Source organism: Sceloporus undulatus, chromosome 6, assembly GCF_019175285.1.
Source record: "Sceloporus undulatus isolate JIND9_A2432 ecotype Alabama chromosome 6, SceUnd_v1.1, whole genome shotgun sequence".
In the NCBI taxonomy this organism is placed as follows: Eukaryota; Metazoa; Chordata; class Lepidosauria; order Squamata; family Phrynosomatidae; genus Sceloporus; species Sceloporus undulatus.
Window position 1 is genome coordinate 117,123,210 of NC_056527.1, and position 9,959 is coordinate 117,133,168.

Below are 9,959 nucleotides of genomic sequence, written 5' to 3' on the forward strand. Positions count from 1 at the left end.
GCAGGCATCTGTTGAGTTAAATACTGAATTTACTTAAATAAAACTGTTCCAAATCTAAGAATGTTATCAAATGTTACAATATGAATATAACAAATGTGTCAATGAAAATATGCACACTAAACAAAGTATTTTTATTCATATACTACATCAAGTGGGGGGATGATGTAGATGTAAAGTGGGGTCCCAAAGGCAGAAAGTTTTGAGTGTCATTGCTTTAGTGTTGTAGGCAGAAGACTCCCTGTTTTAAGCTTGGGGCTAGACTGGATGACCTCCAGGGTTCCCTTCCAAAACCTCTTGATGCTTTCTTTCAAAGAAAGCCACTTCTTCTGTTACATGGACAAGTTGCAGTGCTCAGTACATCAGGAAAAAAAGATGCAAACCAGCCAGTATATCTGCAAATCCAGAGCCCCTTCCCTCTCTCTCTTCCACCCCACCTTCTGTTCCCGCAGTATCTTTGCCTGCCAACCCTTCCCTCCATCAGCAGCTGCTTTTCTGGGGAAGAACATTCAGCATAATAACAAGCCAACAGCAATATCTTGTCATCCACTTTAGCCCTAGATGCACCCTGGTTGCCTCCGGAAGCTGGTGTGGGACCCTTGTAAAGTGGGGGTTCCCTCTGCCTGGGAAATGTGGGTTAGATCTGAAAGAGGAAGGGGTCCTGTGGGGCAGAATGAGGCCTTAAAGGCCGAGAGCCAGGCCTCCTGGGTTCTCTTGGGTTGGCCGCCTATCATTCTTCCCTTAAACATGCCAATTCAGGTTGCATCCTCCCGCAAACCTTTGCATGGATGTGTGTCCATGGCATAGTGGGTTTGAAGATGCAGCAATGGATTTCTGGGATTTGTAGTTTGGTGAGTGATTGAGCCTTCTGTGTCAGAACATAAATCCCAGGATTCCATAGGATGGAACCATGTCAGTTAAAGTCTTGTTGTGGGGGGTGATGTTAGCCTCATTCAGCCTGAAAAGAGATGCAGAAGAAAGGAATGTAGAGAGTAGGTGAGAGGAGCAAAACTGCAAGGCCTAACTGGAAAACAAAAGAGATAACAGGCACCAGAGTTTAGACAATGCCTGGGACAAACTGGATGCCTTCCAGGGCTGCACAGAGTTCCTGAACCCTGAATATTGTTGTATTGAACCCATAAGTCCTCAAACACACCTCTCTGCCAAAAGGTACCCTCCTCAGTTTCTGAATTGCTAGGCAATGTAGGATCACTATGGGATGGTAGTATGTGATCTGTTTAGTACGCATGCTCATGAAATGTGTTCTCCTCATGACATGAGCGACTCTGTGGCTACATAGAGATAGGATGCTGTATGATTACCGGAAGGAAAAATATCTATGCATAAATGTCTGTTTCTTTCCTTTGGGTCTGTCTTTTGGAGCAAGAGGCCACTGATATCTATGCGCTGCAGCAGATAAAACTACAAATTCTCCTTCCTCTTGTGTGGACACTGGTTTAATCACGCCGGGGCAAGGGACTCTTAGAATCATAGAATCATAGAATCATAGAGTTGGAAGAGACCACTAGTCCAACCCCATTCTGCCATGCAGGAAATCCAAATCAAAGCATCCCTGACAGATGGCCATCCAGCCTCTGTTTAAAGACCTCCAAGGAAGGAGACTCTATCACCCTCCGAGGGAGTGCATTCCACTGTCGAACAGCCCTTACTCTCAGGAAGTTCCTCCTAATGTTCAGGTGGAATCTCTTTTCCTGCAGCTTGCATCCATTGTTCCGGGTCCTGTTCTCTGGAGCAGCAGAAAACAAGCTTGCTCCCTCTTCAATATGACATCCCTTCAAATATTTAAACAGGGCGATCATATCACCTCTTAACCTTCTTTTCTCCAGGCTAAACATCCCCAGCTCCCTAAGTCGTTCCTCATAGGGCATGGTTTCCAGACCTTTCACCATTTTTGTCGCCCTCCTTTGGACACATGGCTCCAGTTTCTCAATGTCCTTTCTGAATTGTGGCGCCCAGAACTGGACACAATATTCTAGGTGGGGCCTGATCAAAGCAGAATACAGTGGCACTATTACTTCTCTTGATCTAGACACTATACTTCTATTGATGCAGCCTAAAATAGCATTGGCCTTTTTAGCTGCCGCATCACACTGTTCACTCATGTTCAACTTGTGGTCTACTTGGACTCCTAGATCCCTTTTACACGTAGTTTCATTCAGCCAGGTGTCACCCATCCTATATCTGTGCATTTTATTTTTCCGCCCTAAGTGCAATACCTTACATTTCTCCCTGTTGAATTTCATTTTGTTAGCTTTGGCCCAGCTTTCTAGTCTATTCAGGTCATTTTGAATCTTGATCCTGTCCTCTGGGGTATTAGCTATTCCCCCTAATTTGGTATCATCTGCAAATTTGATAAGTATGCTTCCAATTCTGTCATCCAGGTCATTGATAAAGATGTTGAATAGCACTGGTCCCAGGACAGAGCCCTGTGGGACCCCACTGGTCACTTCTCTCCAGGATGAAAAGGAGCCATTGTTGAGCACCCTTTGGGTTCGGCCGGTCAACCAATTACAGATCCATTTAACAGTTCCTTTGTCTAGCCCACATTTTACAAGCTTGTTTGCAAGAATGTCATGGGGAACTTTGTCAAAGGCCTTCTTTTGTCTTCTTTTTATGGATATCAAAAGTGGTGTTCAGCTGCATTATTTCTGCAGTGCAGATGCAACCTGCAACAGGTCTCTTGAAGTACTTCAAGAGGGCAACCATATCTCCCCACCTTCATATTTATCTTTCATAATAGGCCATTTTCTTCCAATATGAATTTGAAGTCTGATGGTCCTCAAAGGAGGGCTTTCTTTCTGTCTTTGGTTGCTGCAAACTAAATTCAAAGTGCAAAAAGTAGTTTGTGTTCAATTAATTCAGCAAGGGGAGAAGAAAGGAAGAGGCAGAATCTTGCCCTTTCCAGGAGGCTTTGTCAAAAGCAAACTGCTGCAGCATTTCCTGGCTTGTCCATTCTTCCTCATTCATTGCTTCTTCCATCTTGGCTATATTCTGATGTTGCTTGGCCAGACGGGTCTGATTTCCATCTGTGAAATGTTGTAGGGCATGGAGATGTATATGTGTGTGTCTAGAGAATGGAGCATAGCACCCCAAAAGTAGTCAGCTTGGATTTCTGGCTAGAACTCTCATCCAGTGCCTCCCTTATGACATGATTTTATTGCTTCTGTCGCAGGTTATGAAACTCTCCCCATCCCTCCAGACTGTGAGACAGAATGAGTGTGCCTGTTCCTGTGTGTGTGTGTGTGTGTGTGTTCTAATGCGGCTTGTGCTTTCGGCTGGCCTCCCTCCCTCCCTCTCTCCCTCCCTCCCTCCTGCTTATTCTGAAGATTTCCAGCCTGCATTTCTGTCTGGCTGCCCAGCCGGATCCTTGCCAATCTCCATTTCTCAGCTGCGGTGCAGCTTGATGCCAGGCTGGAGAGAGGGAGGGCTCTGCACTGCGGCCTCGCATGCCCTCTGCTCTGCAGAGTCATGCCATGCATCCTCAGATGGCAGCAGCGGACTCATCACGCAAGCTAGCCCCCAACAGCACCCACCTTGGCACCAGGCACACACTTCTGTGCCACCCCCCTTTGCTGCCCCATTGTGGCCCAAACTCCTGCTCCCCTGCCAGCTGTGGGTCAATGTCATATCATAGAATCATAGAATCATATAATTGTAGAGTTGGAAAAGACCCCAAGGGCCATCCAGTCCAACCTCCTGCCATGCAGGAACTCTCAATCAAAGCATCCCTGACAGATGGCCATCCAGCCTCTGCTTAAAGATCTCCAAGGAAGGTGTGTGTTCCACTGTCAAACGGCCCTTAGGGTCAGGAAGTTCCTCCTAATGTTGAGGCAGAATCTCTTTTCCTGTAGTTTGCATCCATTGCTCCATTGTGTCCTATTCTCTGGAGCAGCAGAAAACAAGTTCAACATGGCATCCCTTCAAATACTTAAACAGGGCTATCATATCACCTCTTAACCTTCTTTTCTCCAGGCTAAACATCCCCAGCTCCCTAAGGCGTTCCTCATAGGGCATGGTTTCCAGACCCTTCACCATTTTAGTTGCCCTCCTTTGGACACACTCCAGTTTGTCAACTTCCTTCTAAAATTGTGGTGCCCAGAACTGGACACAGCATTATTCCAGGTGAAGACTGACAGGGTTGTACTATTACTTCCCTCGATCTAGACACTATACTACTATTGATGCAGCCTAGAATCACATATCAAGTACTGGGGCAGCAAGGATAGAAGGGCAAGGCCTGGGTGACTGTGTGTAGGTATAAGCTGTGGAGGCAGATGAATGCAGAACTGGAGTAATAGCATTATATCGAAAGGTTGCACAGGTTGGGTTGCATTGTTTGGGGTCACCCAGTGGGTTTCCCTATCCAAGGGAGGATTTGAACCCTGGTCTCCAGAGCCATAGGGTGCACCTACCCTGTAGAAGGGTGACTACAGGTGACACTTGTCACTGTGTGCTTTCAAGTCAGTTATGGCTTATGGTGATCCTAAAGCGACCCTATCATGGGGTTATCTTAGCAAGATTTGTTCAGAGGAGGTATGTCATTTCTTTCTTCTGATGCTGAGAGAGTGAGACTTACTCCTGGTCATCTAGTCAGTGGGTTTCCATTGCAGAGTGAGGATTTGAACCCTGGTCTGCTGGAATCCTAGTCCAACACTTGAACCATTGTGCCATACTGATTCTTAAGATTTCTTCAGAGGGATTTTGCCATTGCCTTCCTCTAAAGGAGTATGACTTGCCCAAGCCCACCCTGTCGGTTGACCTGGCCAAGTGAGGGTTTGAACACTGGTCAGCAGAGACATAGGGTGCACCTACATTGTAGAAATAATGCCGTTTGACACCACTTTAGCAGCCACAGCTCCACCCTACAGAATCTTGGGATTTGTAGTTAGCGAGCCACTAACCTTCTTTGGCACAGAAGGCTAAAGACATTGTAAAACTGCAAATTCCAGGATTCTATAGCATGGCACAACAACACAAAATGGTGTCAAACTGCATTATTTCTACAGTGTAGATGCACCCAGACGCTCAAATTATTACACCATGCTGGCTCATTGAATACTAAGGCCTGAATTAGATATGGGTTTCCAATTTCTATGTGTGAATGTGAGAGTGGGCAGTGCCCCTTTGGGCTGCCTAATAGGGTTGCTACTTCAGGATCATCCCAGGCCCTGAGATCTCCAGGCCAAACTCTGAGACCGAGGGATGGCTCTGGTGATGTCATTAAGCATTGTGCATTAAAACTCTGTCAAGAAAGCACCCATGGCTGCCTTGAGTTTGCAGCACCTGAGCATGACTGTTAATGATAGGGGACTTGGAGGTCTCTCATTCATAGGGTCTCCATAAGTCAAAGTTGGAGAGCCAGCATTGCATGCAAATGTTTCTCTCTGCGTAGTGGTATAGTGTCAGACTGTGACTCTTGAGAACAGAGTTCGAGTCCCACCTCGGCCATGAAACCCACTGAGTGACCTTGGGCAAGTCACAAGTTCTCAGCCTCAAGGAAAATCTCCTCTGAATAAATTTTGCCAAGGAAACTCCAGGAAAGGTTTGCCTTAGGGTCATCCTAAGCTGGAAATGACTTGAAGGCACACAGCAACAAAGATATGCTGCACCTGAGTTCTGATTCAGCCGAGGTGGGCGCTTGGGTTGGACTGGGAGAGGGAGAAGCCGATCTGGCTTGAGAGATATTACAAGGAAGGGGGGGGTGCGCAGGTCATCTGCCGTTATGGTTCAGCACAGCAACAGATGGGGGAAAGGGAGGCCTTCAGGGAGGATCAGAAGCCAGGGTGAGGATAGATTAAGGCAAAGCAGGGATCAGCCAGCAAAAATGGGTGAGATGCAGTCGGGGGGATTGTTTTTGGGTCACAGACATCACAACAAGAGAGCCGGCATGGTGTAGTGGTTTTAGTGTAAGACTAGGATGCCTGGGGACCAGGGTTTGAATCTTTGCACAGCCATGGAAATTCACTGGGAAAACTTGGGCAAGTCAAGCAATGTCAGGCTTTAGGAGGAAGGCAGTGGCAACATGCTTGGAAGAAATCCAGCCAAGAAAATCGTCAGAGGCACAGCATGGTGTATTGGTTTGAATGTTGGACTAAGCCTCCAGGAGATAGGGTCCCAATCCCTGCTCTGCCATGGGAACCTGCAGGGTGAGCTTGGGCAAGTCACACTGTCTCAGCCCCAGAGGAAGGCAATGACAAACTTCCTTGGAAGAAAGCTTGCCATGGAATCTCTAGAATTGGGCCACCATAAGTCAGAGTTGACTTGAGGGCATTAAAGACAACCTCAAACAACAGTTATGCTCAGAGGTACTGGTGCATATTGTTGTTAACTGTCCTTGGGTCGGCTTCGCCTCATGGCAACATCTCCAAGCCCTTCTGCCCTCGACTGCTCTGCTTAGGTCTTGCAGATTCAGACCTGTGACCTCCTTAATGGAGCCCATCTATCTAGCATGCAGCCTTCTTCTCTTTCTATTGCATTATTGTCTTTTCTAGTGATCTATGCCTTCTCATGGTCTGGCCAAAGTACGACAACCTCAATTGTCATCCTGGCTTCCAGAGAGATTTTGGGCTTGATTTGTTCTTAGACCCATTTGTCTGTCTTCTTGGCTGTCCATGGGATCCTCGGTGCTCTTCTCCAGCATCAAAACTCAAATGAGTTGATTTTCTTTCTATCCATTTACTTCATTATTCAGCTCTCAGCTCTGCACAAAGTGATAAAAGATACTCGAACGATACTAACTTTCATATACAAAATACCAAATACTTTGGTGTTTAGATACTTTCAGATACTTTAGTGTTCAGGATTCCATAGGATGGAGCCACGGCAGCTAAAGTGGTGTCAAACTGCATTATTTCTACAGTGCAGATGCAGCCAGGGACATTGGAAAAGCAATTGAGAAAGTGGATACCAGAGGATGAATCAGAGCTGTCCAAACCAAATCAGGTCATTTGGGTTTGGGGCATCAATTTGTCCTCTTTGAGGGGTGGACAGAAAGATTGTCAGGGCAATTCTGGAGGTTTTGCATTTTGCCCACCCCTGTTATAGGTACATATTCATGAACAATACATGCACATGTAAAGAGTGATTTAAAAAATCTCTCCTCTCCTTCTGTCTCCCTACCTTTGGCTACAGGCCTGGGAACTCTCTGGCTTTTGTGAATGGATGGAGTTGGACTGCTGGGATGGAGAAGGAAGGCCAGAAGCACAGAATGTTCCCAGCACAAGCCGGCCGGCCAAAATGCATCTCTCCTTGGCAAGGGCCCAGCTGTGGTTCAAAGCAGTGGTGCAGAGCATCCGTGAAACGCCTTGACTTCTGGTGCAACTTCTGTGCTGGCAGCAGGACAGTCCTCCCCATGTTGCTGGACTACAGCTCTCATCATCCCTTGTAAGAAGAGCCAAGGGTGAGGAATGCTGCCTGGAGGTTCATGCTTTGATCACCCTTCTTGCTGCCTGACTTGCTTCAATTCAAGCCTCAAGACAACTTTCTCCAACTGATGTGTGCCAGAGGGAGAGCTGCACCCGTGCCATTACTGCCTGTCCTACTTTGGCTAAAGGTGCAGAACCACATTTGTGTGAAGGGCTGGCAGCAATATTTGGCAACCCTACATGGGCCAATTTATTGCCACATTTAATGTGGCTGCACCATGTAAGCAAAAGCCCACAAATACCACCAACAGTATCAGCATAACACTTACTGAAGATTGCAGTACTGCACATCCCAGCATTCCTGTAGCATTTCTGGCCACAGGGCTGCTGGGAGTTGCAGTGCAATGACATCTGGGGAGCCTCATGAATTCTCCCTAGTGACGCACACAACATCCCAGCCAGGAATGTAAATCTTGATAAATTTCATTCCCACAGGCAAGAATTAGTCATTTTACCCTTTTGCTCATCACTGCAGACATTTGCAGAAAAGTCCTTGAAAATGGCACAATTTTTTCAACGCTATTCGCAGTTCGGGACTAATTCTGCGTGAAAAAGGTGAATGGGTGCTTCTTGTGAAGAAACAGCATTCTCTGCAAAGAAAATATTATTTCTCTATGGACAATGATATCCATGTGCAGAGAATGCAAATTTTGCAAGCAAAACACCAGCAACAACCTTACATGGATTTTCCACACAAAGTAAGTCCCAATCTGTGAAGAATCTCATCTGTCCAGTATTCTCATCAGGGTTTCTCAAAGTTTTGTTGTTGTTGTTTCTGTGTGACTTCAAATTGTTTCCGACTTATGGTGACCCCCAAGGTTTGAAAATCACGGGTTTTTCTTGACAAGATTTGTTCAGAGGCTTGCCATTGCCTTCCCCTGAGACTGAGAGTGCATGACTTGCACAGTTGTTTTAATTGTCAAACTGGGAATTGGTTCGAATCCCGGCTTGGCCATGGTAAGCCCACTGGGTGACCTTGGGCACGTCACACTCTCTCAGCCTCAGAGGATGGCAATGGCAACCTCCCTCCGAAACAACTTGCCAAGAAAACCCAAGGATAGGTTTGCCTTGGGGTCGCCATATGTCGGAAACGGCACACAACAGCAAACTACAACTCTGGAGTTGCATCCAACATTCAAACCATTACACCAAGCTGGCTCTCCCAATGTTTTAGAAACTCCCTTTTTAAACTTAGTAATTCAAGTATTTCCCAATTTTCTTTCCACCCCTCTTCTGAACCTTGACATAAATGTGAAACTGAAAGCTTTCATGGCCAGCATCCATAGTTTTTTGTGGGTTTTTTGGGCTATGTGGCCATGTTCTAGAAGAGTTTCTTCCTGACGTTTTGCCAGCATCTCTAAAGATGCAAGTCACAGATGCTGGTGAAACGTCAGGAATAAACTTTTCTAGAACATGGCCACATAGCCTGGAAAACCCACAAAAAACCTCATAGGAGTGTTTTGGACAAAACGTACAACCGCCCCACCAAGGGCAGCTCCCTTCCACAAACACCAGGGCCCATGCGCAGCCATATGTGCCACATGGGTCGGGTTGTACCCTTTCCAAAGCCTTCCAACCAATGCCACCCCCCCAACCCCAAACCCCTGATGCCAGCTCTGCCTTGGAAGGAGTTAACCCTCAGTGTGGCCCACTAATCCTTCCACAAGGACAGAGAAAGAACACCACCCAGCCGCTGCTGCACTGGCAGCCACAGTAGCGGCTTATGGGATTTTCCCAGGGGTGGGGTGGGATTATCAGGCCTTTTGTGCAGGGAGGGGGCTGTCTTGGACAGTATTTCTCAGCCTCAACCCTCGCCCCACCGTTCCCCGGCCGTTTCCATTGGCCTGGCACCCAACCATGCAGAGAAGAGAGGTCTATAAATACTCCATTGCCTCTTGGCACCTCAGAATGATTCCCTATCCTCTGGGCAATGGTTGCTCCTGCTGGTTTTGTTTTTTTTAAAGGAGGGGTGTGCATGCACACAAATAAGGAGGGGGATAAAAATGGGGTCCCATTTTGGAAGAAGGGTTTGGACAGGGGGAGAAGGGTCACATAGGCGGAAATGCAAACCCCTGAACAACCGTGCATCCAGAGAGAAAGCAACTCTACCCTCCTATATGCGGAGAGATCTTGTAGCATCTTTGAGACTCACAGAATGAAACTAGCAGCATGAGCTTTCCTAGATTTCAGTTTACTTTCTCAGATGCATTTGGACAGTTTGGTCAGCAGAACAGAGAGGAGTCTTGTCTTTCCCAGTAGACTCAAGCAAAAGCAAACTGCTGCAACCTTTCCCATCCTGTCTGTTCTTCCTTATTAATAACTTTTGCCGTCTGGACCACTCTAGACGATTCTTGGCAACCCTTGTCCTAGTTTTCACTTGTAAAACGTTGGTGGGTATATGGGGATAATGTAGGTCTAGGTTTTATGCCCCTTCTATAAAGTCCCTTCTATTAAATGGCCAAGGTTTGCTTTTTGTAATTTATAATTTTGGGGAATATTCTCAAGCCGTGGGTAAAG